Source organism: Barbus barbus (genome assembly GCF_936440315.1).
Source record: "Barbus barbus genome assembly, chromosome: 5".
NCBI classification, from domain to species: Eukaryota; Metazoa; Chordata; class Actinopteri; order Cypriniformes; family Cyprinidae; genus Barbus; species Barbus barbus.
In genome coordinates this window covers 29,478,505-29,505,383 of record NC_136733.1, presented here as the reverse complement: position 1 = coordinate 29,505,383, position 26,879 = coordinate 29,478,505, and the positions used below count along the sequence as shown (strand labels likewise).

General features: G+C 34.5%; 1 protein-coding gene across 1 annotated transcript in view; it reads right to left on the bottom strand.

The window, feature by feature from the left end:
• Window positions 1–23,892, bottom strand: part of LOC306870166 (heparan sulfate glucosamine 3-O-sulfotransferase 1-like) — a 61,485-nt gene extending 37,593 nt beyond the window's left edge. The window contains exon 1 of the mRNA XM_079417274.1: window positions 23,555–23,892. The gene's annotated coding sequence lies outside the window, so the exon portion shown is untranslated. The remainder of the gene's footprint in view (window positions 1–23,554) is intronic.
• Between the last annotated feature and the right edge of the window lie 2,987 nt (window positions 23,893–26,879).

Below are 26,879 nucleotides of genomic sequence, written 5' to 3'. Positions count from 1 at the left end.
TGTTCAAAAGATAAAACTTTAAAATTTAATATATTAACACATTTTGGAATTGATTTTAAACATTAAAACATTGATTTCAACATTAAATGGTATATATTTATTAATGATGTAAATTAACAACAGTTAAATAATGTTGTTTTTTAACATTGGTTAATTCACAAATAACATTAAATATTAACAATATATTTTTTACTTTATTCATTTGTGTTAGAAAAAATTATTCATTTTAGTTAATGGAAAAATAAATCATTAAAAAATGCTTATAAATCATTAAAACCTTTGGTAACTATAATAATTTCTCATTTGTTAGCATTAGTAAATGCATTAACTAACATCAACTACCAATGAAAAATATATTTTCATAGAATTTAAAGTTTTATATGTTGTTCTGTGTGTGTGTGTTTCACAGAGTTGATGGTTTGGATTAACCCTTTAATTGCCGTATCCCTTAAAACCAAACTGCCAGAGGGTTACTGTGATGCTTGTGCTCGCTGGGCACCGTTTTATCGATGCCACCGGGGTGGCGTATGCTGACGGCTTGGGCCCGTCATCGCTGCTCGCAGCTATATTTATTTTTTTTTTTTTATTTTTTTTTTTTATTTTTTATTTCAATCATCCGGGCACTTTTGGGGGCCTTAACGTGCCCGAAAACTCTCGAAAATTGGCACGCACGTTGGAACCTGCGGCCATTAGGACGCCGCTGAGGCTGGGACCCGGGCGTGGCACAGGGGCTCTACGGCGCCCCCTGGAAAATTGTCAGAAAGCTTGATGTATAGCTCACACATACTTGCACGTATTCATATGAAACTCGGTACACATATAGAACTCATTGAGCCGAACAACTTCCGCGCAGCATGTCATAGGCTCCGCCCAACAGGAAGTCGGCTATTCAGGGCTGTTTAAAAAGCGCATGCTCTGGAATTTGATATACTCCTCTGAGGATTTCCATACGATTGCCACCAAACTCGGTGAACATGATCTCAAGACATTGGGGACGCTAAATTGCGAAGATATTTTTGATATGTCGAACGGTTTGCCCGTGGCGAGGCGATGAAGTTATGGCGAAAAATGAGACCCAGGAAATGCCTAATAACGTCCACATACATTGTATGATGTTGATCAAACTCCAGTGGTTTGTTCGTTGTATGATGCCGATCGGATAGATGTGACTATTATGACTGAAAGTTATAGCGCCACCAACTGGCTGCAGGAAGTGTGTCGTTTTCAAAATTATTTGAATTCAGCATCTTATTTTTACTCGATTTGCTTCAAACTTCACCAGAATAATGTCAAAACACGGCCGATGTAAAACTGTGAAGGGAATATTGATATCTAAAATTATGTTGCCATGGCAACGTGTCAAAGTTGAAAATTCGTTTCTGGTGATTTTGAGGCAGATAACATGTTTAGAATGTCATGAAACTCAACACACATATTCATTTTAATGATAGTTAGACACTGGAAAAACCTCATAAACGGGCGTGGAAGAGGCACTCTATAGCGCCACCTTTTGTCAAAAATGGGGGGGTTAGTTTTAGCTACAGACACCAAACTCGGTACATAAATTGTTCTAATTAATCCGGACAACTTTCTAATTTACAGTCATTAGCTACGACCAACAGGAAGTCGGCTATATTTATTTTAATGTGGGTTTTTTTTAAAAACGGGCTGTAAACAAATTAATACTCCTCCAAGCAGAAACACGGAAATCACACCAAACATTTTTTATCATGATGCCAAAATACTGAAGATGCTAAATTGCGGACGTATTTAGGATATCTTGAACGATGATTTAATGGCAATTTATTAAAGTTACAGTAAAAAAGATAATTTTTTTTTTTTTTTATCTTTTAAGAGAAGCTTCCAAACACTTCATAAAAAATTACATACACAGAACAATATAGTCTGAGGATATGTGATTAATTTCATGAATTTACAATACACTATGCTTAGGAGAAAATTTAAAAACTATCAGAAAGCTGTTAGACTGCTGAGTGAGAGATCCCTGTCACTGCAGCTGAGTGAGGGGTGGGGGTGGGGGTGGGGTGGGGTGTGAGTGACTGTGTGGATTGAGGAGCTGGGTGAGAGAGAGAAAGAGAGAGAGAGGGTCTGTTTTTTAAAATCTTTAAAAAATGCTTATAAATCATTAAATAAGGTCTCAATTCTTAACATTAGGAAATGCATTAATTAACGTGAACTAACAATGAAAAATATATTTTTACAGCATGTTAATTCTTCCATGATAGTATGAACTAACAAAGAACAATTTTTTTAAAGCATTTATTAATCTTTTTAATGTTAGAAAAATAGTCATGTTCAAAAGATAAACTTTAAAATGTAATAATATATTAACACATTTTGGAATTAATATTGATCAACATTAAATGGTATATAATTATTAATGTTTATATATATATAATGATAGCTACAGACACCAAACTCGGTACATAAATTGTTCTTATTAATCCGGACAACTTTCTAATTTACAGTCATTAGCTACGACCAACAGGAAGTCGGCTATATTTATTTTAATGTGGGTTTTGTTTTTAAACAGGCTGTAAACAAATTCATACTCCTCCAAACAGAAACACGTAAATCACACCAAACATTTTTTCTTATGATGCCAAAATACTGAAGATGCTAAATTGCGGACGGATTTAGGATATCTTGAACGATGATTTAATGGCAATTTATTAAAATTACAGTAAAAAAGAGAAAACTTTTCATTTTTTTTTTCTTTTAAGAGCAGCTTCCAAACACTTTATAAAAAATTACATACACAGAACAATACAGTCTGAGGATATGTGATTAATTTCATGAATTTACAATACACTATGCGGAGGAGAAAATTTAAAAACTATCAGAGTTCTCCTGTCTCTGTGCTTCTAATGTTTGCGGTAGGTGACTGGGTGGGTGACTGACTGTGTGAGTTCAGTGAGTGTGGAGGGGGAGAGAGAGAGAGAGAGGGTCTGTTTAAACATCTCAATAAAATCCTTAAAAAATGCTTATAAAGCATTAAAGGTTTTGATAACACTTTATAATTAAGTCTCATTTGTTAACAGTAGTGAATGCATTAATTAACATGAACTAACAATGAAAAATATATTTTTTACAGCATGTTAATTCTTCATTGATAGTATGAACTTACAATGAACTAACAATGAACAAAATATTTTTTATATTAGAAAAATAGTCATGTTCAAAAGATAAAACTTTAAAATGTAATAATATATTAACACATTTTGGAATTGATTTTGATCAACATTAAATGGTATATATTTATTAATGATGTAAATTAACAACAGTTAAATAATGTTGTTTTTTAACATTGGTTAATTCACAAATAACATTAAATATTAACAATATATTTTTTACTTTATTAATTTGTGTTAGAAAAAATTATTCATGTTAGTTAATGGAAAAATAAATCATTAAAAAATGCTTATAAATCATTAAAAGCTTTGGTAACTATAATAATTTCTCATTTGTTAGCATTAGTAAATGCATTAACTAGCATCAACTACCAATGAAAAATATATTTTCACAGAATTTAAAGTTTTATATGTTCTGTGTGTGTGTGTTTCACAGAGTTGATGGTTTGGATTAACCCTTTAATTGCCGTATCCCTTAAAACCAAACTGCCAGAGGGTTACTGTGATGCTTGTGCTCGCTGGGCACCGTTTTATCGATGCCACCGGGGTGGCGTATGCTGACGGCTTGGGCCCGTCATCGCTGCTCGCAGCTATATTTAGGGCCCAAGCCAGTAAGGCGCAGGGCCCTATTGTTCCCCTAAGGATTATTAGGGCCCAAGCCAGTAAGGCGCAGGGCCCTATTGTTCTTCTAAGGATTATTATTTTTTTTTTTATTATTTTTTATTTCGACTATCCGGGTACTTTTGGGGGCCTTAACGTGCCCGAAAACTCTTGAAAATTGGCACGCACGTTGGAACCTGCGGCCATTAGGACGCGGCTGAGGCTGGGACCCGGGCGGGGCACAGGGGCTCTACGGCGCCCCCTGGAAAATTGTCAGAAAGCTTGATGTATAGCTCACACATACTTGCACGTATTCATATGAAACTCGGTACACATATAGAACTCATTGAGCCGAACAACTTCCGTGCAGCATTTCATAGGCTCCGCCCAACAGGAAGTCGGCTATTCAGGGCTGTTTAAAAAGCGCATGTTCTGGAATTTGATATACTCCTCTGAGGATTTCCATACGATTGCCACCAAACTCGGTGAACATGATCTCAAGACATTGGGGATGCTAAATTGCGAAGATATTTTTGATATGTCGAACGGTTTGCCCGTGGCGAGGCGATGAAGTTATGGCGAAAAATGAGACCCAGGAAATGCCTAATAACGTCCACATACATTGTATGATGTAGATCAAACTCCAGTGATTTGTTCGTTGTATGATGCCGATCGGATAGATGTGACTATTATGACTGAAAGTTATAGCGCCACCAACTGGCTGCAGGAAGTGTGTCGTTTTCAAAATGCTTTGAATTCAGCATCTTATTTTTACTCGATTTGCTTCAAACTTCACCAGAATAATGTCAAAACACGGCCGATGTAAAACTGTGAAGGGAATATTGATATCTAAAATTATGTTGCCATGGCAACGTGTCAAAGTTGAAAATTCGTTTCTGGTGATTTTGAGGCAGATAACATGTTTAGAATGTCATGAAACTCAACACACATATGAGTATTAATGATAGTTAGACACTGGAAAAAGCTCATAAACGGGCGTGGAAGAGGCACTCTATAGCGCCACCTTTTGTCAAAAATGAGGGGGTTAGTTTTAGCTACAGACCCCAAACTCGGTACATAAATTGTTCTAATTAATCCGGACAACTTTCTAATTTACAGTCATTAGCTACGACCAACAGGAAGTCGGCTATATTTATTTTAATGTGGGTTTTTTTTAAAAACGGGCTGTAAACAAATTAATACTCCTCCAAGCAGAAACACGGAAATCACACCAAACATTTTTTATCATGATGCCAAAATACTGAAGATGCTAAATTGCGGACGGATTTAGGATATCTTGAACGATGATTTAATGGCAATTTATTAAAGTTACAGTAAAAAAGATAATTTTTTTTTTTTTTATCTTTTAAGAGCAGCTTCCAAACACTTCATAAAAAATTACATACACAGAACAATACAGTCTGAGGATATGTGATTAATTTCATGAATTTACAATACACTATGCAGAGGAGAAAATTAAAAAACTATCAGAGCTGCTTTTGAGTTAGAGCTCCCTGCCAGCCTGCCTCTGAGTGAGAGGTCCTGTCAGCCTGCAGCTGAGTGAGGGGTGGGGGTGGGGTGTGAGTGACTGTGTGAGTGACTGTGTGGATTGAGGCAGTGGGTGAGAGAGAGAAAGAGAGAGAGGGTCTGTTTTTTAAAATCTTTAAAAAATGCTTATAAATCATTAAAGATTTTGATAACACTTTATAATAAGGTCTCAATTCTTAACATTAGGAAATGCATTAATTAACGTGAACTAACAATGAAAAATATATTTTTACAGCATGTTAATTCTTCCATGATAGTATGAACTAACAAAGAACAATTTTTTTAAAGCATTTATTAATCTTTTTAATGTTAGAAAAATAGTCATGTTCAAAAGATAAACTTTAAAATTTAATAATATATAAACACATTTTGGATTAATATTGATCAACATTAAATGGTATATAATTATTAATGATTATATATATATATAATGATAGCTACAGACACCAAACTCGGTACATAAATTGTTCTTATTAATCCGGACAACTTTCTAATTTACAGTCATTAGCTACGACCAACAGGAAATCGGCTATTTTTTTTTAATGCGTTTTTTTTTTTTTTAAACGGGCTGTAAACAAATTCATACTCCTTCAAGCAGAAACCAAAAATTCACACCAAACATTTTTTCACATGCTTCCAAGATACTGAAGATGCTTCATTGCGGACCGATTTAGGAAATCTTGAACGGTGATTTAATGGCAATTTATTAAAGTTACAGTAAAAAAAGAACACTTTTTTTTTTTTTATCTTTAAAGAGCAGCTTCCAAACACTTCATAAAAAATTACATACACAGAACAAGACCGTCTGAGGATATGTGATTAATTTCATGAATTTACAATACACTATGGAGAGCAGAAAATTAAAACTATCAGAGATCTGCTGTCACTGCGCTCCTAATGTGTGCGGTGGGTGACTGACTGTGTGAGTCCAGTGAGTGTGGAGGGGGAGAGAGAGAGAGAGAGAGAGAGAGAGAGAGAAAGAGAGAGAGAGAGAGAGAGAGGGTCTGTTTAAACTTCTCAATAAAATCCTTAAAAAATGCTTATAAAGCATTAAAGGTTTTGATAACACTTTATAATTAAGTCTCATTTGTTAATAGTAGGGAATGCATTAATTAACATGAACTAACAATGAAAAATATATTTTTTACAGCATGTTAATTCTTCATTGATAGTATGAACTTACAATGAACTAACAATGAACAAAATATTTTTAATATTAGAAAAATAGTCATGTTCAAAAGATAAAACTTTAAAATGTAATAATATATTAACACATTTTGGAATTGATTTTGATCAACATTAAATGGTATATATTTATTAATGATGTTAACTAACAACAGTTAAATAATGTTGTTTTTTAACATTGGTGAATGCACAAATAACATTAAATATTAACAATATATTTTTTACTTTATTCATTTGTGTTAGAAAAAATGATTCATGTTAGTTAATGGAAAAATAAATCATTAAAACCTTTGGTAACTATAATAATTTCTCATTTGTTAGCATTAGTAAATGCATTAACTAACATCAACTACCAATGAAAAATATATTTTCACAGAATTTAAAGTTTTATATGTTGTTCTGTGTGTGTGTGTTTCACAGAGTTGATGGTTTGGATTAACCCTTTAATTGCCGTATCCCTTAAAACCAAACTGCCAGAGGGTTACTGTGATGCTTGTGCTCGCTGGGCACCGTTTTATCGATGCCACCGGGGTGGCGTATGCTGACGGCTTGGGCCCGTCATCGCTGCTCGCAGCTATATTTAGGGCCCAAGCCAGTAAGGCGCAGGGCCCTATTGTTCTTCTAAGGATTATTATTTTTTTTTTTTTTTTTTTTTATTTTTTATTTCAATCATCCGGGCACTTTTGGGGGCCTTAACGTGCCCGAAAACTCTCGAAAATTGGCACGCACATTGGAACCTGCGGCCATTAGGACGCCGCTGAGGCTGGGACCCGGGCGTGGCACAGGGGCTCTACGGCGCCCCCTGGAAAATTGTCAGAAAACTTGATGTATAGCTCACACATACTTGCACGTATTCATATGAAACTCGGTACACATATAGAACTCATTGAGCTGAACAACTTTAACGCTGCATGTCTTAGGCTCCGCCCAACAGGAAGTCGGCTATTCAGGGCTGTTTAAAAAGCGCATGCTCTGGAATTTGATATACTCCTCTGAGGATTTCCATACGATTGCCACCAAACTAGGTGAACATGATCTCAAGACATTGGGGACGCTAAATTGCGAAGATATTTTTGATATGTCGAACGGTTTGCCCGTGGCGAGGCGATGAAGTTATGGCGAAAAATGAGACCCAGGAAATGCCTAATAACGTCCACATACATTGTATGATGTAGATCAAACTCCAGTGGTTTGTTCGTTGTATGATGCCGATCGGATAGATGTGACTATTATGACTGAAAGTTATAGCGCCACCAACTGGCTGCAGGAAGTGTGTCGTTTTCAAAATGCTTTGAATTCAGCATCTTCTTTTTACTTGATTTGCTTCAAACTTCACCAGAATAATGTCAAAACACGGCCGATGTAAAACTGTGAAGGGAAGATTGATATCTAAAAGTATGTTGCCATGGCAACGTGTCAAAGTTGAAAATTCGTTTCTGGTGATTTTGAGGCAGATAACATGTTTAGAATGTCATGAAACTCAACACACATATCAGTATTAATGATAGTTAGACACTGGAAAAAGCTCATAAACGGGCGTGGAAGAGGCACTCTATAGCGCCACCTTTTGTCAAAAATGGGGGGGTTAGTTTTAGCTACAGACACCAAACTCGGTACATAAATTGTTCTTATTAATCCGGACAACTTTCTAATTTACAGTCATTAGCTACGACCAACAGGAAGTCGGCTATATTTATTTTAATGTGGGTTTTTTTTTAAAACGGGCTGTAAACAAATTAATACTCCTCCAAGCAGAAACACGGAAATCACACCAAACATTTTTTCTCGTGATGCCAAAATACTGAAGATGCTAAATTGCGGACGGATTTAGGATATCTTGAACGATGATTTAATGGAAATTTATTAAATTTACAGTAAAAAAGAGAATTTTTTATTTTTTTTTATCTTTTAAGAGCAGCTTCCAAACACTTCATAAAAAAATTACATACACAGAACAATACAGTCTGAGGATATGTGATTAATTTCATGAATTTACAATACACTATGCAGAGGAGAAAATTAAAAAACTATCAGCCTGCTTCTGAGTGAGAGCTCCTGCCACTGCTTCTGAGTGAGGGGTGGGGGTGGGGTGTTGTGGGGTGTGAGTGACTGTGTGGATTGAGCCAGTGGGTGAGAGAGAGAAAGAGAGAGAGAGAGGGTCTGTTTTTTAAAATCTTTTAAAAATGCTTATAAATCATTAAAGATTTTGATAACACTTTATAATAAGGTCTCAATTCTTAACATTAGGAAATGCATTAATTAACGTGAACTAACAATGAAAAATATATTTTTACAGCATGTTAATTCTTCCATGATAGTATGAACTAACAAAGAACAATTTTTTTTAAAGCATTTATTAATCTTTTTAATGTTAGAAAAATAATCATGTTCAAAAGATAAACTTTAAAATTTAATAATATATTAACACATTTTGGAATTAATATTGATCAACATTAAATGGTATATAATTATTAATGATTATATATATATATATAATGATAGCTACAGACACCAAACTCGGTACATAAATTGTTCTAATTAATCCGGACAACTTTCTAATTTACAGTCATTAGCTACGACCAACAGGAAGTCGGCTATATTTATTTTAATGTGTTTTTTTTTTTTTTTAAACGGGCTGTAAACAAATTCATACTCCTCCAAGCAGAAACCAAAAATTCACACCAAACATTTTTTCACATGCCTCCAAGATACTGAAGATGCTACATTGCGGACCGATTTAGGATATCTTGAATGGTGATTTAATGGCAATTTATTAAAGTTACAGTAAAAAAGAACACTTTTTTTTTTTTTTTTATCTTTTAAGAGCAGCTTCCAAACACTTCATAAAAAATTACATACACAGAACAATACAGTCTGAGGATATGTGATTAATTCATGAATTTACAAGACACTATGCAGAGGAGAACATTTAAAAACTATCAGAGTTCTCCTGTCTCTGTGCTTCTAATGTTTGCGGTGGGTGACTGACTGTGTGAGTTCAGTGAGTGTGGAGGGAGAGAGAGAGAGAGAGAGAGAGAGAGAGAGGGTCTGTTTAAACTTCTCAATAAAATCCTTAAAAAATGCTTATAAAGCATTAAAGGTTTTGATAACACTTTATAATGAAGTCTCATTTGTTAACAGTAGGGAATGCATTAATTAACATGAACTAACAATGAAAGATATATTTTTTACAGCATGTTAATTCTTCATTGATAGTATGAACTTACAACGAACTAACAATGAACAAAATATTTTTAATATTAGAAAAATAGTCATGCTCAAAAGATAAAACTTTCAAATTTAATAATATATTAACACATTTTGGAATTAATATTGATCAACATTAAATGGTATATAATTATTGTTGATGTTAACTAACAACAGTTAAATAATGTTGTTTTTTAACATTGGTTAATTCACAAATAACATTAAATATTAACAATATATTTTTTACTTTATTCATTTGTGTTAGTAAATTATTCATGTTAGTTAATGGAAAAATAAATAATAAAAAAATGCTTATAAATCATTAAAAGCTTTGGTAACTATAATAATTTCTCATTTGTTAACATTAGTAAATGCATTAACTAACATCAACTACCAATGAAAAATATATTTTCACAGAATTCCAAGTTTTATATGTTGTTCTGTGTGTGTGTGTGTTTCACAGAGTTGATGGTTTGGATTAACCCTTTAATTGCCGTATCCCTTAAAACCAAACTGCCAGAGGGTTACTGTGATGCGCGTGCTCGCTGGGCACCGTTTTATCGATGCCACCGGGGTGGCGTATGCTGACGGCTTGGGCCCGTCATCGCTGCTTGCAGCTATATTTAGGGCCCAAGCCAGTAAGGCGCAGGGCCCTATTGTTCCCCTAAGGATTATTTTTTTTTTTTTTTTTTTTTTTTTTTTTTTTTTTTTTTATTATTTTTTATTTCGACTATCCGGGTACTTTTGGGGGCCTTAACGTGCCCGAAAACTCTTGAAAATTGGCACACACATTGGAACCTGCGGCCATTAGGACGCCGCTGAGGCTGGGACCCGGGCGTGGCACAGGGGCTCTACGGCGCCCCCTGCAAAATTGTCAGAAAGCTTGATGTATAGCTCACACATACTTGCACGTATTCATATGAAACTCGGTACACATATAGAACTCATTGAGCTGAACAACTTTCACGCTGCATGTTTTAGGCTCCGCCCAACAGGAAGTCGGCTATTCAGGGCTGTTTAAAAAGCGCATGCTCTGGAATTTGATATACTCCTCTGAGGATTTCCATACGATTGCCACCAAACTCGGTGAACATGATCTCAAGACATTGGGGACGCTAAATTGCGAAGATATTTTTGATATGTCGAACGGTTTGCCCGTGGCGAGGCGATGAAGTTATGGCGAAAAATGAGACCCAGGAAATGCCTAATAACGTCCACATACATTGTATGATGCAGATCAAACTTCAGTGATTTGTTCGTTGTATGATGCCGATCGGATAGATGTGACTATTATGACTGAAAGTTATAGCGCCACCAACTGGCTGCAGGAAGTGTGTCGTTTTCAAAATGCTGTGAATTCAGCATCTTCTTTTTACTCGATTTGCTTCAAACTTCACCAGAATAATGTCAAAACACGGCCGATGTAAAACTGTGAAGGGAATATTGATATCTAAAATTATGTTACCATGGCAACGTGTCAAAGTTGAAAATTCGTTTCTGGTGATTTTGAGGCAGATAACATGTTTAGAATGTCATGAAACTCAACACACATATGAGTATTAATGATAGTTAGACACTGGAAAAAGCTCATAAACGGGCGTGGAAGAGGCACTCTATAGCGCCACCTTTTGTCAAAAATGGGGGGGTTAGTTTTAGCTACAGATACCAAACTCGGTACATAAATTGTTCTAATTAATCCGGACAACTTTCTAATTTACAATCATTAGCTACGACCAACAGGACGTCGGCTATATTTATTTTAATGTGGGTTTTTTAAAAAAACGGGCTGTAAACAAATTCATACTCCTCCAAACAGAAACACGTAAATCACACAAAACATTTTTTCTCATGACGCCAAAATACTGAAGATGTTAAATTGCGGACGGATTTAGGATATCTTGAACGATGATTTAATGGCAATTTATTAAAGTTACAGTAAAAAAGAGAAAACTTTTTTTTTTTTTATCTTTTAAGAGCAGCTTCCAAACACTTCATAAAAAATTACATACACAGAACAATACAGTCTGAGGATATGTGATTAATTTCATGAATTTACAATAGACTATGGTGAGAAGAAAATTTAAAAACTATCAGAGAGCTGTTAGACTGCCTCTGAGTGAGATCTCCCTGTCACTGCTACTGAGTGAGGGGTGGGGGTGGGGTGGGCTGTCAGTGACTGTGTGAGTTGAGGAGCTGGGTGAGAGAGAGAAAGAGAGAGAGAGGGTCTGTTTTTTTAAAAATCTTTAAAAAATGCTTATAAATCATTAAAGATTTTGATAACACTTTATAATAAGGTCTCATTTCTTAACATTAGGAAATGCATTAATTAACGTGAACTAACAATGAAAAATATATTTTTACAGCATGTTAATTCTTCCATGATAGTATGAACTAACAAAGAACATTTTTTTTAAAGCATTTATTAATCTTTTTAATGTTAGAAAAATAGTCATGTTCAAAAGATAAACTTTAAAATGTAATAATATATAAACACATTTTGGAATTAATATTGATCAACATTAAATGGTATATAATTATTAATGATTATATATATATAATGATAGCTACAGACACCAAACTCGGTACATAAATTGTTCTTATTAATCCGGACAACTTTCTAATTTACAGTCATTAGTTACGACCAACAGGAAATCGGCTATTTTTTTTTTATGTGTTTTTTTTTTTTTTAAACGGGCTATAAATAAATTCATACTCCTCCCAAGCAGAAACCAAAAATTCACACCAAACATTTTTTCACATGCTTCCAAGATACTGAAGATGCTTCATTGCGGACGGATTTAGGATATCTTGAACGGTGATTTAATGGCAATTTATTAAAGTTACAGTAAAAAAGAACACTTTTTTTTTTTTTTATCTTTTAAGAGCATCTTCCAAACACTTCATAAAAAATTACATACACAGAACAAGACAGTCTGAGGATATGTGATTAATTTAATGAATTTACAATACACTATGGAGAGCAGAAAATTTTCAAACTTATCAGAGTTCTCCTGTCACTGTGCTTCTAATGTGTGCGGTGGGTGACTGGGTGGGTGACTGACTGTGTGAGTTCAGTGAGTGTGGAGGGGGAGAGAGAGAGAGAGAGAGAGGGTCTGTTTAAACTTCTCAATAAAATGCTTATAAAGCATTAAAGGTTTTGATAACACTTTATAATTAAGTCTCATTTGTTAACAGTAGGGAATGCATTAATTAACATGAACTAACAATGAAAAATATATATTTTACAGCATGTTAATTCTTCATTGATTAGTATGAACTTACAATGAGCTAACAATGAACAAAATATTTTTAATATTAGAAAAATAGTCATGTTCAAAAAATAAACCTTTAAAATGTAATAATATATTAACACATTTTGGAATTGATTTTGATCAACATTAAATGGTATATATTTATTAATGATGTTAACTAACAACAGTTAAATAATATAGGTTTTTAAGATTGGTTAATTCACAAATAACATTAAATATTAACAATATATTTTTTACTTTATTAATTTGTGTTAGAAAAAATTATTCATGTTAGTTAATGGAAAAATAAATAATTAAAAAATGCGTATAAATCATTAAAAGCTTTGGTAACTATAATAATTTCTCAGTTGTTAGCATTAGTAAATGCATTAACTAACATCAAATACCAATGAAAAATATATTTTCACAGAATTGAAAGTTTTATATGTTGTTCTGTGTGTGTGTGTGTTTCACAGAGTTGATGGTTTGGATTAACCCTTTAATTGCCGTATCCCTTAAAACCAAACTGCCAGAGGGTTACTGTGATGCTTGTGCTCGCTGGGCACCGTTTTATCGATGCCACCGGGGTGGCGTATGCTGACGGCTTGGGCCCGTCATCGCTGCTTGCAGCTATATTTAGGGCCCAAGCCAGTAAGGCGCAGGGCCCTATTGTTCTTCTAAGGATTATTATTTTTTTTATTATTTTTTATTTCGACTATCCGGGTACTTTTGGGGGCCTTAACGTGCCCGAAAACTCTTGAAAATTGGCACACACATTGGAACCTGCGGCCATTAGGACGCCGCTGAGGCTGGGACCCGGGCGTGGCACAGGGGCTCTACGGCGCCCCCTGCAAAATTGTCAGAAAGCTTGATGTATAGCTCACACATACTTGCACGTATTCATATGAAACTCGGTACACATATAGAACTCATTGAGCTGAACAACTTCCGCACAGCATGTTTTAGGCTCCGCCCAACAGGAAGTCGGCTATTCAGGGCTGTTTAAAAAGCGCATGCTCTGGAATTTGATATACTCCTCTGAGGATTTCCATACAATTGCCACCAAACTCGGTGAACATGATCTCAAGACATTGGGGACGCTAAATTGCGAAGATATTTTTGATATGTCGAACGGTTTGCCCGTGGCGAGGCGATGAAATTATGGCGAAAAATGAGACACAGGAAATGCCTAATAACGTCAACATACATTGTATGATGTAGATCAAACTTCAGTGATTTGTTCGTTGTGTGATGCCGATCGGATAGATGTGACTATTATGACTGAAAGTTATAGGGCCACCAACTGGCTGCAGGAAGTGTGTCGTTTTCAAAATGCTTTGAATTCAGCATCTTATTTTTACTCGATTTGCTTCAAACTTCACCAGAATAATGTCAAAACACGGCCGATGTAAAACTGTGAAGGGAATATTGATATCTAAAATTATGTTACCATGGCAACGTGTCAAAGTTGAAAATTCGTTTCTGGTGATTTTGAGGCAGATAACATGTTTAGAATGTCATGAAACTCAACACACATATGAGTATTAATGATAGTTAGACACTGGAAAAAGCTCATAAACGGGCGTGGAAGAGACACTCTATAGCGCCACCTTTTGTCAAAAATGGGGGGGTTAGTTTTAGCTACAGACACCAAACTCGGTACATAAATTGTTCTTATTAATCCGGACAACTTTCTAATTTACAGTCATTAGCTACGACCAACAGGAAGTCGGCATTATTTATTTTAATGTGGGTTTTTTTTAAAAACGGGCTGTAAACAAATTAATACTCCTCCAAGCAAAAACAAGGAAATCACACCAAACATTTTTTATCATGATGCCAAAATACTGAAGATGCTAAATTGCGGACGGATTTAGGATATCTTGAACGATGATTTAATGGCAATTTATTAAAGTTACAGTAAAAAAGAGATTTTTTTTTTTTTTTATCTTTTAAGAGCAGCTTTCAAACACTTCATAAAAAATTACATACACAGAACAATACAGTCTGAGGATATGTGATTAATTTCATGAATTTACAATACACTATGCTTAGGAGAAAATTTAAAAACTATCAGAGAGTTGATATACTGCTTCTGAGTGAGAGATCCCTGTCAGCCTGCAGCTGAGTGAGAGGTCCTGTCAGCCTGCAGCTGAGTGAGGGGTGGGGGTGGGGTGGGCTGTCAGTGACTGTGTGAGTGACTGTGTGGATTGAGCCAGTGGGTGAGAGAGAGAAAGAGAGAGAGAGGGTCTGTTTTTTAAAATCTTTAAAAAATGCTTATAAATCATTAAAGATTTTGATAACACTTTATAATAAGGTCTCAATTCTTAACATTAGGAAATGCATTAATTAACGTGAACTAACAATGAAAAATATATTTTTACAGCATGTTAATTCTTCCATGATAGTATGAACTAACAAAGAACAGTTTTTTTAAAAGCATTTATTAATCTTTTTAATGTTAGAAAAATAGTCATGTTCAAAAGATAAACTTTAAAATTTAATAATATATTAACACATTTTGGAATTAATATTGATCAACATTAAATGGTATATAATTATTAATGATTATATATATATATATATATAATGATAGCTACAGACACCAAACTCGGTACATAAATTGTTCTTATTAATCCGGACAACTTTCTAATTTACAGACATTAGCTACGACCAACAGGAAGTCGGCTATATTTATTTTAATGTGGGTTTTTTTTAAAAACAGGCTGTAAACAAATTAATACTCCTTCAAGCAGAAACACAGAAATCACACCAAACATTTTTTCTCATGATGCCAAAATACTGAAGATGCTAAATTGCGGACGGATTTAGGATATCTTGAACGGTGTTTTAATGGCAACTTATTAAAGTTACAGAAAAAAGAGAAAACTTTTTTTTTTTATCTTTTAAGAGCAGCTTCCAAACACTTCATAAAAAATTACATACACAGAACAATACAGTCTGACGATATGTGATTAATTTCATGAATTTACAATACACTATGGAGAGGAGAAAATTTAAAAACTATCAGAGATCTCCTGTCACTGCGCTCCTAATGTGTGCGGTGGGTGACTGGGTGGGTGACTGACTGTGTGAGTTCAGTGAGTGTGGAGGGGGAGAGAGAGAGAGAGAGAGAGTGAGAGAGAGAGAGAGAGGGTCTGTTTAAACTTCTCAATAAAATCCTTAAAAAATGCTTATAAAGCATTAAAGGTTTTGATAACACTTTATAATTAAGTCTCATTTGTTAACAGTAGGGAATGCATTAATTAACATGAACTAACAATGAAAAATATATTTTTTACAGCATGTTAATTCTTCATTGATAGTATGAACTTACAACCAACTAACAATGAACAAAATATTTTTAATATTAGAAAAATAGTCATGTTCAAAAGATAAAACGTTAAAATTTAATAATATATTAACACCTTTTGGAATTGATTTTGATAAACATTAAATGGTATATATTTATTAATGATGTAAATTAACAACAGTTAAATAATGTTGTTTTTTTAACATTGGTTAATTCACAAATAACATTAAATATTAACAATATATTTTTTACTTTATTCATTTGTGTTAGTAAATTATTCATGTTAGTTAATGGAAAAATAAATCATTAAAAAATGCTTATAAATCATTAAAACCTTTGGTAACTATAACAATTTCTCATTTGTTAGCATTAGTAAATGCATTAACTAACATCAACTACCAATGAAAAATATATTTTCACAGAATTTAAAGTTTTATATGTTGTTTTGTGTGTGTGTGTGTTTCACAGAGTTGATGGTTTGGACTAACCCTTTAATTGCCGTATCCCTTAAAACCAAACTGCCAGAGGGTTACTGTGATGCGTGTGCTCGCTGGGCACCGTTTTATCGATGCCACCGGGGTGGCGTATGCTGACGGCTTGGGCCCGTCATCGCTGCTTGCAGCTATATTGAATCATTGTTCCCCTAAGAATTTTTTTTTAATTTCAACTATCCGGGCACTTTTGGGGGCCTTAACGTGCCCGAAAACTCTCGAAAATTGGCACGCACGTTGGAACCTGCGGCCATTAGGACGCCGCTGAGGCTGGGACCCGGGCGTGGCACAGGGGCTCTACGGCGCCCCCTGGAAAATTGTCAGAAAGCTTGATGTATAGCTCACACATACTTGCACGTATTCATATGAAACTCGGTACACATATAGAACTCATTGAGCCGAACAACTTCCCTGCAGCATGTCTTAGGCTCCGCCCAACAGGAAGTCGGCTATTCAGGGCTGTTTAAAAAGCACATGCTCTGGAATTTGATATACTCCTCTGAGGATTTCCATACGATTGCCACCAAACTCGGTGAACATGATCTCAAGACATTGGGGACGCTAAATTGCGAAGATATTTTTGATATGTCGAACGGTTTGCCCGTGGCGAGGCGATGAAGTTATGGCGAAAAATGAGACCCAGGAAATGCCTAATAACGTCCACATACATTGTATGATGTAGATCAAACTTCAGTGGTTTGTTCGTTGTATGATGCCGATTGGATAGATGTGACTATTATGACTGAAAGTTATAGCGCCACCAACTGGCAGCAGGAAGTGTGTCGTTTTCAAAATGCTTTGAATTCAGCATCTTCTTTTACCTCGATTTGCTTCAAACTTCACCAGAATAATGTCAAAACACGGCCGATGTAAAACTGTGAAGGGAATATTGATATCTAAAATTGTGTTGCCATGGCAACGTGTCAAAGTTGAAAATTCGTTTCTGGTGATTTTGAGGCAGATAACATGTTTAGAATGTCATGAAACTCAACACACATATGAGTATTAATGATAGTTAGACACTGGAAAAAGCTCATAAACGGGCGTGGAAGAGGCACTCTATAGCGCCACCTTTTGTCAAAAATGGGGGGGTTAGTTTTAGCTACAGACACCAAACTCGGTACATAAATTGTTCTTATTAATCCGGACAACTTTCTAATTTACAGTCATTAGCTACGACCAACAGGACGTCGGCTATATTTATTTTAATGTGGGTTTTTTTTTAAACGGGCTGTAAACAAATTCATACTCCTCCAAACAGAAACACGGAAATCACACCAAACATTTTTTCTCATGATGCCAAAATACTGATGATGCTAAATTGCGGACGGATTTAGGATATCTTGAACGATGATTTAATGGAAATTTATTAAAGTTACAGTAAACAAGAAAAAACTTTTTTTTTTTTATCTTTTAAGAGCAGCTTCCAAACACTTCATAAAAAATTACATACACAGAACAATACAGTCTGAGGATATGGGATTAATTTCATGAATTTACAATACACTATGGAGAGCAGAAAATTTAAAAACTATCAGAGCTGCCTCTGAGTGAGAGCTCCCTGTCACTGCTGCTGAGTGAGGGGTGGGGTGGGCTGTGAGTGACTGTGTGGATTGAGCCAGTGGGTGAGAGAGAGAAAGAGAGAGAGGGTCTGTTTTTTAAAATCTTAAAAAAATGCTTATAAATCATTAAAGATTTTGATAACACTTTATAATAAGGTCTCATTTCTTAACATTAGGAAATGCATTAATTAACGTGAACTAACAATGAAAAATATATTTTTACAGCATGTTAATTCTTCCATGATAGTATGAACTAACAAAGAACATTTTTTTTAAAGCATTTATTAATCTTTTTAATGTTAGAAAAATAGTCATGTTCAAAAGATAAACTTTAAAATTTAATAATATATTAACACATTTTGGAATTAATATTGATCAACATTAAATGGTATATAATTATTAATTTGTATATATATATATATATATATATATATATATGATAGCTACAGACACCAAACTCGGTATATAAATTGTTCTTATTAATCCGGACAACTTTCTAATTTACAGTCATTAGCTACGACCAACAGGAAGTCGGCTATATTTATTTTAATGTGTGTTTTTTTTTTTTTTTAAACGGGCTGTAAACAAATTCATACTCCTCCAAACAGAAACACGGAAATCACACCAAACATTTTTTGTCATGATGCCAAAATACTGATGATGCTAAATTGCGGACGGATTTAGGATATCTTGAACGATGATTTAATGGAAATTTATTAAAGTTACAGTAAAAAAGAACACTTTTTTTTTTTTTTATCTTTTAAGAGCAGCTTCCAAACACTTCATAAAAAATTACATACACAGAACAAGACAGTCTGAGGATATGTGATTATTTCATGAATTTACAATACACTATGGCGAAAAGAAAATTTTCAAACTTATCAGAGTTCTCCTGTCTCTGTGCTTCTAATGTGTGCGGTGGGTGACTGGGTGGGTGACTGACTGTGTGAGTTCAGTGAGTGTGGAGGGGGAGAGAGAGAGAGAGAGAGAGAGAGAGAGAGAGAGAGAGGGTCTGTTTAAACTTCTCAATAAAATCCTTAAAAAATGCTTATAAAGCATTAAAGGTTTTGATAACACTTTATAATAAGGTCTCATTTCTTAACATTAGGAAATGCATTAATTAACGTGAACTAACAATGAAAAATATATTTTTACAGCATGTTAATTCTTTCAGGATAGTATGAACTAACAAAGAACAATTTTTTTTTAAAGCATTTATTAATCTTTTTAATGTTAGAAAAATAGTCATGTTCAAAAGATAAACTTTAAAATTTAATAATATATTAACACATTTTGGAATTAATATTGATCAACATTAAATGGTATATAATTATTAATGTTTATATATATATATATATATATATATATATATATAATGATAGCTACAGACACCAAACTCGGTACATAAATTGTTCTTATTAATCCGGACAACTTTCTAATTTACAGTCATTAGCTACGACCAACAGGACGTCGGCTATATTTATTTTAATGTAGGTTTTTTTTTAAAACGGGCTGTAAACAAATTCATACTCCTCAAAGCAGAAACACGTAAATCACACCAAACATTTTTTCTCATGATGCCAAAATACTGAAGATGCTAAATTGCGGACGGATTTAGGATATCTTGAACGATGATTTAATGGCAATTTATTAAAGTTACAGTAAAAAAGAGATTTTTTTTTTTTTTTTATCTTTTAAGAGCAGCTTCCAAACACTTCATAAAAAATTACATACACAGAACAATACAGTCTGAGGATATGTGATTAATTTCATGAATTTACAATACACTATGCAGAGGAGAAAATTTAAAAACTATCAGACAGTTGTTACAATGCTTCTATGAGTGAGAGTTCCCTGTCAGCCTGCAGCTGAGTGAGGGGGTGGGGGTGGGGTGTGAGTGACTGTGTGAGTGACTGTGTGGATTGAGGAGCTGGGTGAGAGAGAGAAAGAGAGAGAGGGTCTGTTTTTTTTAAATCTTTAAAAAATGCTTATAAAGCATTAAAGGTTTTCATAACACTTTATAATTAAGTCTCAATTGTTAACAGTAGGGAATGCATTAATTAACATGAACTAACAATGAAAAATATAATTTTTTACAGCATGTTAATTCTTCATTGATAGTATGAACTTACAATGAACTAACAATGAACAAAATATTTTTAATGTTAGAAAAATAGTCATGTTCAAAAGAGAAACTTTAAAATTTAATAATATATTAACACATTTTGGAATTAATATTGATCAACATTAAATGGAATATAATTATTAATGATTATATATATATAATGATAGCTACAGACACCAAACTTGGTACATAAATTGTCCACATTAAGCCGGACAACTTTCTAATTTACAGACATTAGCTACGACCAACAGGAAGTCGGCTTTTTTTTTTTTATGTGTTTTTTTTTTTCAAAACGGGCTGTAAACAAATTCATACACCTCCAAGCAGAAACCACAAATTCACACCAAACACAGAACAAGACAGTCTGAGGATATGTGATTAATTCCATGAATTTACAGTACACTATGGCGAGAAGAAAATTTTAAAACTTATCAGAGATATCCTGTCACTGTGCTTCTAATGTGTGCGGTGGGTGACTGGGTGGGTGACTGACTGTGTGAGTTCAGTGAGTGTGGAGGGGGAGAGAGAGAGAGAGGGAGACAGAGAGAGAGAGAGAGAGAGAGAGAGAGAGAGAGAGAGAGAGAGAGTCTGTTTAAACTTCTCAATAAAATCCTTAAAAAATGCTTAAAGCATTAAAGGTTTTGATAACACTTTATAATTGAGTCTCATTTGTTAACAGTAGGGAATGCATTAATTAACATGAACTAACAATGAAAAATATATTTTTTAAAGCATGTTAATTCTTCATTGATAGTATGAACTTACAATGAGCTAACAATGAACATAATATTTTTAATATTAGAAAAATAGTCATGTTCAAAAGATAAAACTTTAAAATTTAATATATTAACACATTTTGGAATTGATTTTAAACATTAAAACATTGATTTCAACATTAAATGGTATATATTTATTAATGATGTAAATTAACAACAGTTAAATAATGTTGTTTTTTAACATTGGTTAATTCACAAATAACATTAAATATTAACAATATATTTTTTACTTTATTCATTTGTGTTAGAAAAAATTATTCATTTTAGTTAATGGAAAAATAAATCATTAAAAAATGCTTATAAATCATTAAAACCTTTGGTAACTATAATAATTTCTCATTTGTTAGCATTAGTAAATGCATTAACTAACATCAACTACCAATGAAAAATATATTTTCATAGAATTTAAAGTTTTATATGTTGTTCTGTGTGTGTGTGTTTCACAGAGTTGATGGTTTGGATTAACCCTTTAATTGCCGTATCCCTTAAAACCAAACTGCCAGAGGGTTACTGTGATGCTTGTGCTCGCTGGGCACCGTTTTATCGATGCCACCGGGGTGGCGTATGCTGACGGCTTGGGCCCGTCATCGCTGCTCGCAGCTATATTTTTTTTTGTTTTCTTTCTTTCCTTTGTCAACATCTTGCACTGAACATCTTAATCAAATATGTTTATGTAAAGGAAAGCAGCTTACTGTGATTTCGCCAAGTAGGACATGTTTTTTGATCCACATCCTTGGTCTGGGCACAACATTATTTTCAACCAATCAGATTTTACATTTTGGGGTAGACCTAAGGCTTGAACAACATGCATATCAACATTCATATTATCCATCTGCGTTTAGTGGTAGGCTATGGTTAGGGATGGGATTTAATGAAGTAACTTTCACCATAGCGTCGTGTAATATAAAAACAGGGATAGTTTTATCATAAAATTTTTTATGTCTACCAGATTTTCCCTTTTCATTACACAGCAGATCTGAATTTTGTGGAGTACCAAGTCGCATGCTGCACTTCTGATTTGATACAATAAATTTTGCATCATGTGTGAAGTACATAACATATTAGCCCTATTAGCTCACTCATCCATTCATCCTTCTGTGACATCCTTCTCCCATGGCCCCACTGCCTTCTAGAAACCACTGACTCGCATACACAAACATACACATGACAGAGAATGTCAACACTGGACTTGTTTTTTCATAGAACTAAACTTGAAATTTAATCCAAATGTTTAATACTTAATTAAACAGTGTCATTGCATTTAATGGATTGATGAATCTTCTGCCTCTTAAGGGCAGAAACAGCTTTGAATTCATATTTACAGTTCACTCTTAAAATAAAGGTTCTTTATTTTTAATCTTTGGTTTTACTGAAGAATCTTTAACATCAATGAAACCTTTCATTTGCCATATTGGTTCCTTATAGTGGGGAAAAAAGTAATCAGATTATTACAATATTCTTGACTCTAGGAGAGAAAATCTTTCTTTATAAGAACTTTTCACTGAAAGTTTCTTTGGAGAACCAAAATGTTGTGTATATAACATCTGATTTCACTTTACCAGGTGATTTGCAGCCGTAGACATTTGTTAAAATAATTTTACAAGCATTTACTTGCTACATTGGTGAAAGACAAAATAAACACACTTGTGGGTATGTACAGTAGGCTTATAACAATAAACAATAAATCATAAATCCTCTGGAAAGTGTATAAAATCATTAAAAATTGCGAAATTACCAGCTAATATCATTTGCAAAAATTTGTTTTATAAAAATCCAAAAGAATAAAGGTCAGATCTTAGTGATACCTGGTTTTCAGGAAATCCTACATCGGTCTCTAAAGTTATAGTACCTCTTCTAAGAACAATAGTAAACATCTCTTTATCATGTCAGGTCTGTAGGAAGTTTCTATGCCTCTGTGAAGGTTCTTTTTTGGCATATATGGTTCCATGAAGAACCTTTAATATCCATGGAACCTTTCCATTCCAAGGTTTTTTGTTGTCAAAAAAGGGTTCTTTAGAAAAGAAAATCAATTATTTTAAGAACTGTTCATTGAAAGGTTCTTTGAAAAACCAAAATGGTTATTTTATGGCATTGCTGCAAAAGCCCACTTTCAGAACCTTTATTTTTAAGAGTGCACAGTCCTATGATTGACTAAAGAAGTGGATTCACTTTTTAAAGCACATTTTAAATCTGACATGCTGTAGGCGACCATACTCATGAGACACGTTAAGTACAGTTGAAAGTTCTGGTTAAAATTCAAGAGTTTCTCTGACCAAATACTCCGGTCAACCAGGGGAAATTAAACTGAGAATGAAAACAGCGATAGAACAAGACATGAGCTTACCTGAGCTGTCTCCTTCAGTCAGTTCCTCTCATAAAGTCTGTTTCCTCCTGATGTTTTTGGGACTTTCATGCTTCTCTATTCCATCGTTCTGAGCACTTCAGTGATTTTTTTGTTTGTTTTATTCTGTTCTGTTCTGTCTCTTCTCTCTCCTGTATTCTGTGACGGCGGTTTTAAAGTTGAGGTGGCGTAGCTGCTTCTCTAGACTCTCAAGGCAGGAAAGGAGTGAAAATACGACTCAAGGTTGTAAAAAGAAACTGTGAGTGTGTGAGCGAGGGAGGTGAATGAATTAGAAAGTGTCTATATGCTGTGTGTGTCTGTCAAAGACGTGTGGATGGAGTGTGTGTATGAGTGAATGAACAACAGAGAGAGGGAGAGAGAGAGAGCACAAACACATCGCCCCTGAGGGAAATTCCTCCCTCCCTCCCTCCCTCGCTCTTTCCATCTCTCTCTCTTGCTCTGTATCTAGCCCCCCTCCTATCATCTATACTATCGCTCTGCCGCTTCCCCCAGCCTTTCTCTCTCTTTCTTTTCTCCATATTGTTTGATTTGCGTTTCATCGCCTTTTCTCATCCAAATACATGAGCTCATTCTTCACTTTGTCTCCAAATGTCATTTCTTTCCTCCTAATATCCAACGTTCAGAGCATCCTGTTTCTTTTCCAGCTCTCTGTTTTTCTGTTCAAGGGCTTTGGAATGTATTTGCCCCAGAAAATCCCCAAAATCATGAATAACTTACAGGGTGCTGGGTCACAAACACACAGGGCACAAATAGATGGGCAGCACGTATAGCTCGAGTGTCTGTTAATCTCCAAATGCGCAGCACACATTCACTGTATGACGGTACATTACCCACGCTGGAATAATAATTGTTGCCTTTTTCTCTGCATGTGTTGTGAATAAAACATAAAAGGATTTTTGACTGTTCTCCTATAAGCTTGTGCAGCAGAAAATATTTTAGTGATACTTTCACCATGCTTTTGATTGACATAGAGATTTTAAATTTATAGTCATATGAACGTATAAATAAACTATTTATTCATTATTTATTAAGTTCTGTGACTGGTCATCATGTCTTGTATTCTTGTATTCTTATATATAATATATATTTTTGACTTGCCTAGTTTAAAGTTTTAATGGTTTTAAAAGTTTATATACACATACACATATTTTTTTCTTAGCATTTATATCACTTCATGTAATAAATGAAATAATATAATAATAATATATTAAATCAATTATTAATAACTGATCAATATAATTTACCAAATGTGTATCAGGTGTTATTGTTGTTGTTTTTAAATGTACATTTATGAAATTTGAAGAGAATATGTATAATACACATTTCAGTCTGATGGATAGCTTTTCTAGCAGGAAACTTGTTGGTTTGGGTGTTTTGAACTTTTTATCAAGGGGGAGCAGGAGCTGTAATGTTGCATTTACAGTTTCAATCATGTATTTTCATTTACATATTACATAATATTCTAACCTTGTTGAGATTGATTGAAATCTGTTATTTCATTTATTTTGTATATAATTTTTCCTTTAAGAATGTCCAACTTAATTAGTAACAGTAAAGAGTTAATTGACCTAGTATGTGATTCCAAAAGTTCGCAAAGGACATGAATATGAATGTAAATTAAAATTCTTTCTCTGAAATGACTGCAGTACCTCTCTGCCCTATACCTGACTACACCTTCCTCCACTTTCGCTGAGGTCTCAGTCGGATTATGGATTACTACGGAGTCTTATTATCTCTCTCACCCATATGAGCAGTAATGTAGTGTGAAAGGAAGCGGTTGAGAGTTTAAATGAAGACCTCCTGCTGGTTAAGATCTCAGAACGCACACCCCCTCCTCCCTCAATCCCCACATTTGGGTTCCTGCATCTCTGCTTCCAGACCTGGAGTTGGCGGGGTAGTTAGGGGGAAAAAAACGGTACCGTGTGATGTCGCACCATGAGGGGGGCGAGTTTGTCTCCCGTTCTCCTCTTCATCCTTTGAGACATCCAGAGCTCCTCAAACCCCCAGCCTTGTTAGTGAGCATGTCTGATTTGGCTCTTTCACTGTCTCACACTTTTTTCTTGCACTTTTGGTGTCAGCTGTGATCGTAGTCGTCTTTCATATTTTTTTTTCACGATTCCTACAACTTTTTTTATCTGTCTTTCTTGCTATACAGAGAACACTGTTTTGAATTCTGTCTCCCTCTCTGGCATCATGATCTTCATCCTTGCCATTTCTCCCTTTCAGCGAGATGCTTATCTCCCATGAATTCCTGAATTCCTCTTCCTTCATTAAATTTTCTTTTTGTTTCTCCTCCGTAGGCTGGATTTAGAGGAATCAGAGGGGGATGAGACCACAGACTCGCAGAGGGTGGCCGTTCTTCAGTTTCAGCCTTCAAACAGAGCGATTGTTTGTGGAGTTCCAAAATGTTCCTCTTATGAATCTTTTGTATGTTCATCTTGGCCTGGTTGGCTGAATATTAAAAGGCAGGCCTGAGTTATGAAAATAGCTTTACATGGCTGTCAGCTCAGTTTTCACTCTATTTAGTCTGTTTTATTCTTTTCATTCAGTTCTCTTGATTCATACAGTATATTATAATTTTTAAAATCAGAATATCTTTTATTTGGCCAATACAAAGATGATAGCGGAAGCACAAGTTTTTGATGCTATTGAGGTCACATTCTGGCAGAAAATAATGAAAATGAGGGATCTTATTTTGCAAATATAAGCTCTTGCTTTCCATGAAATGAGGGACTGTTCGCCCAAAAATGAAAATTCTGAAATTCCTTTATTCACCCTCATTATGTTCCAAAACTGTATTTTCTTTTCCTTCCATCGAGCACAATAGGAGATATTAAGTAGGATGTTATTTTGCTCTTTCAGTGTAAGTGAAAGGTGACCAAAGGCTGCCAAGCTCCAAACAAAGCACCAGAGCAGTAGCCCATATGACACATGCCACTATATTTCAAGTCTTTGTGTAAGGAATAGACTGAAGACTGTTGCAGCAAATTAGTACCACATGAGAACATGAGAATCACTTTTTTGTATAAAAATGACGTCAAACCTGGTATGATAGCTCTTGGCGTTTCATATTTAAATAGGCGTTAATGTAATTTCAGGGTCCCAGACGGTGTAGGAGTGTCAACATCAGGTTGACTGTGAAAATAGAGGATTAATAATGCAAGTCAGGATACAACCTCCAGACAACATGTCTTCTTTATCGCCCACATAACCAAGAAACGTACTACAAGTTCACCATTCAGGCACATATAAAACCTCACAAATCCATGTGTTCCCATTAAATGCTTTAAGACATGGACTATCAAAT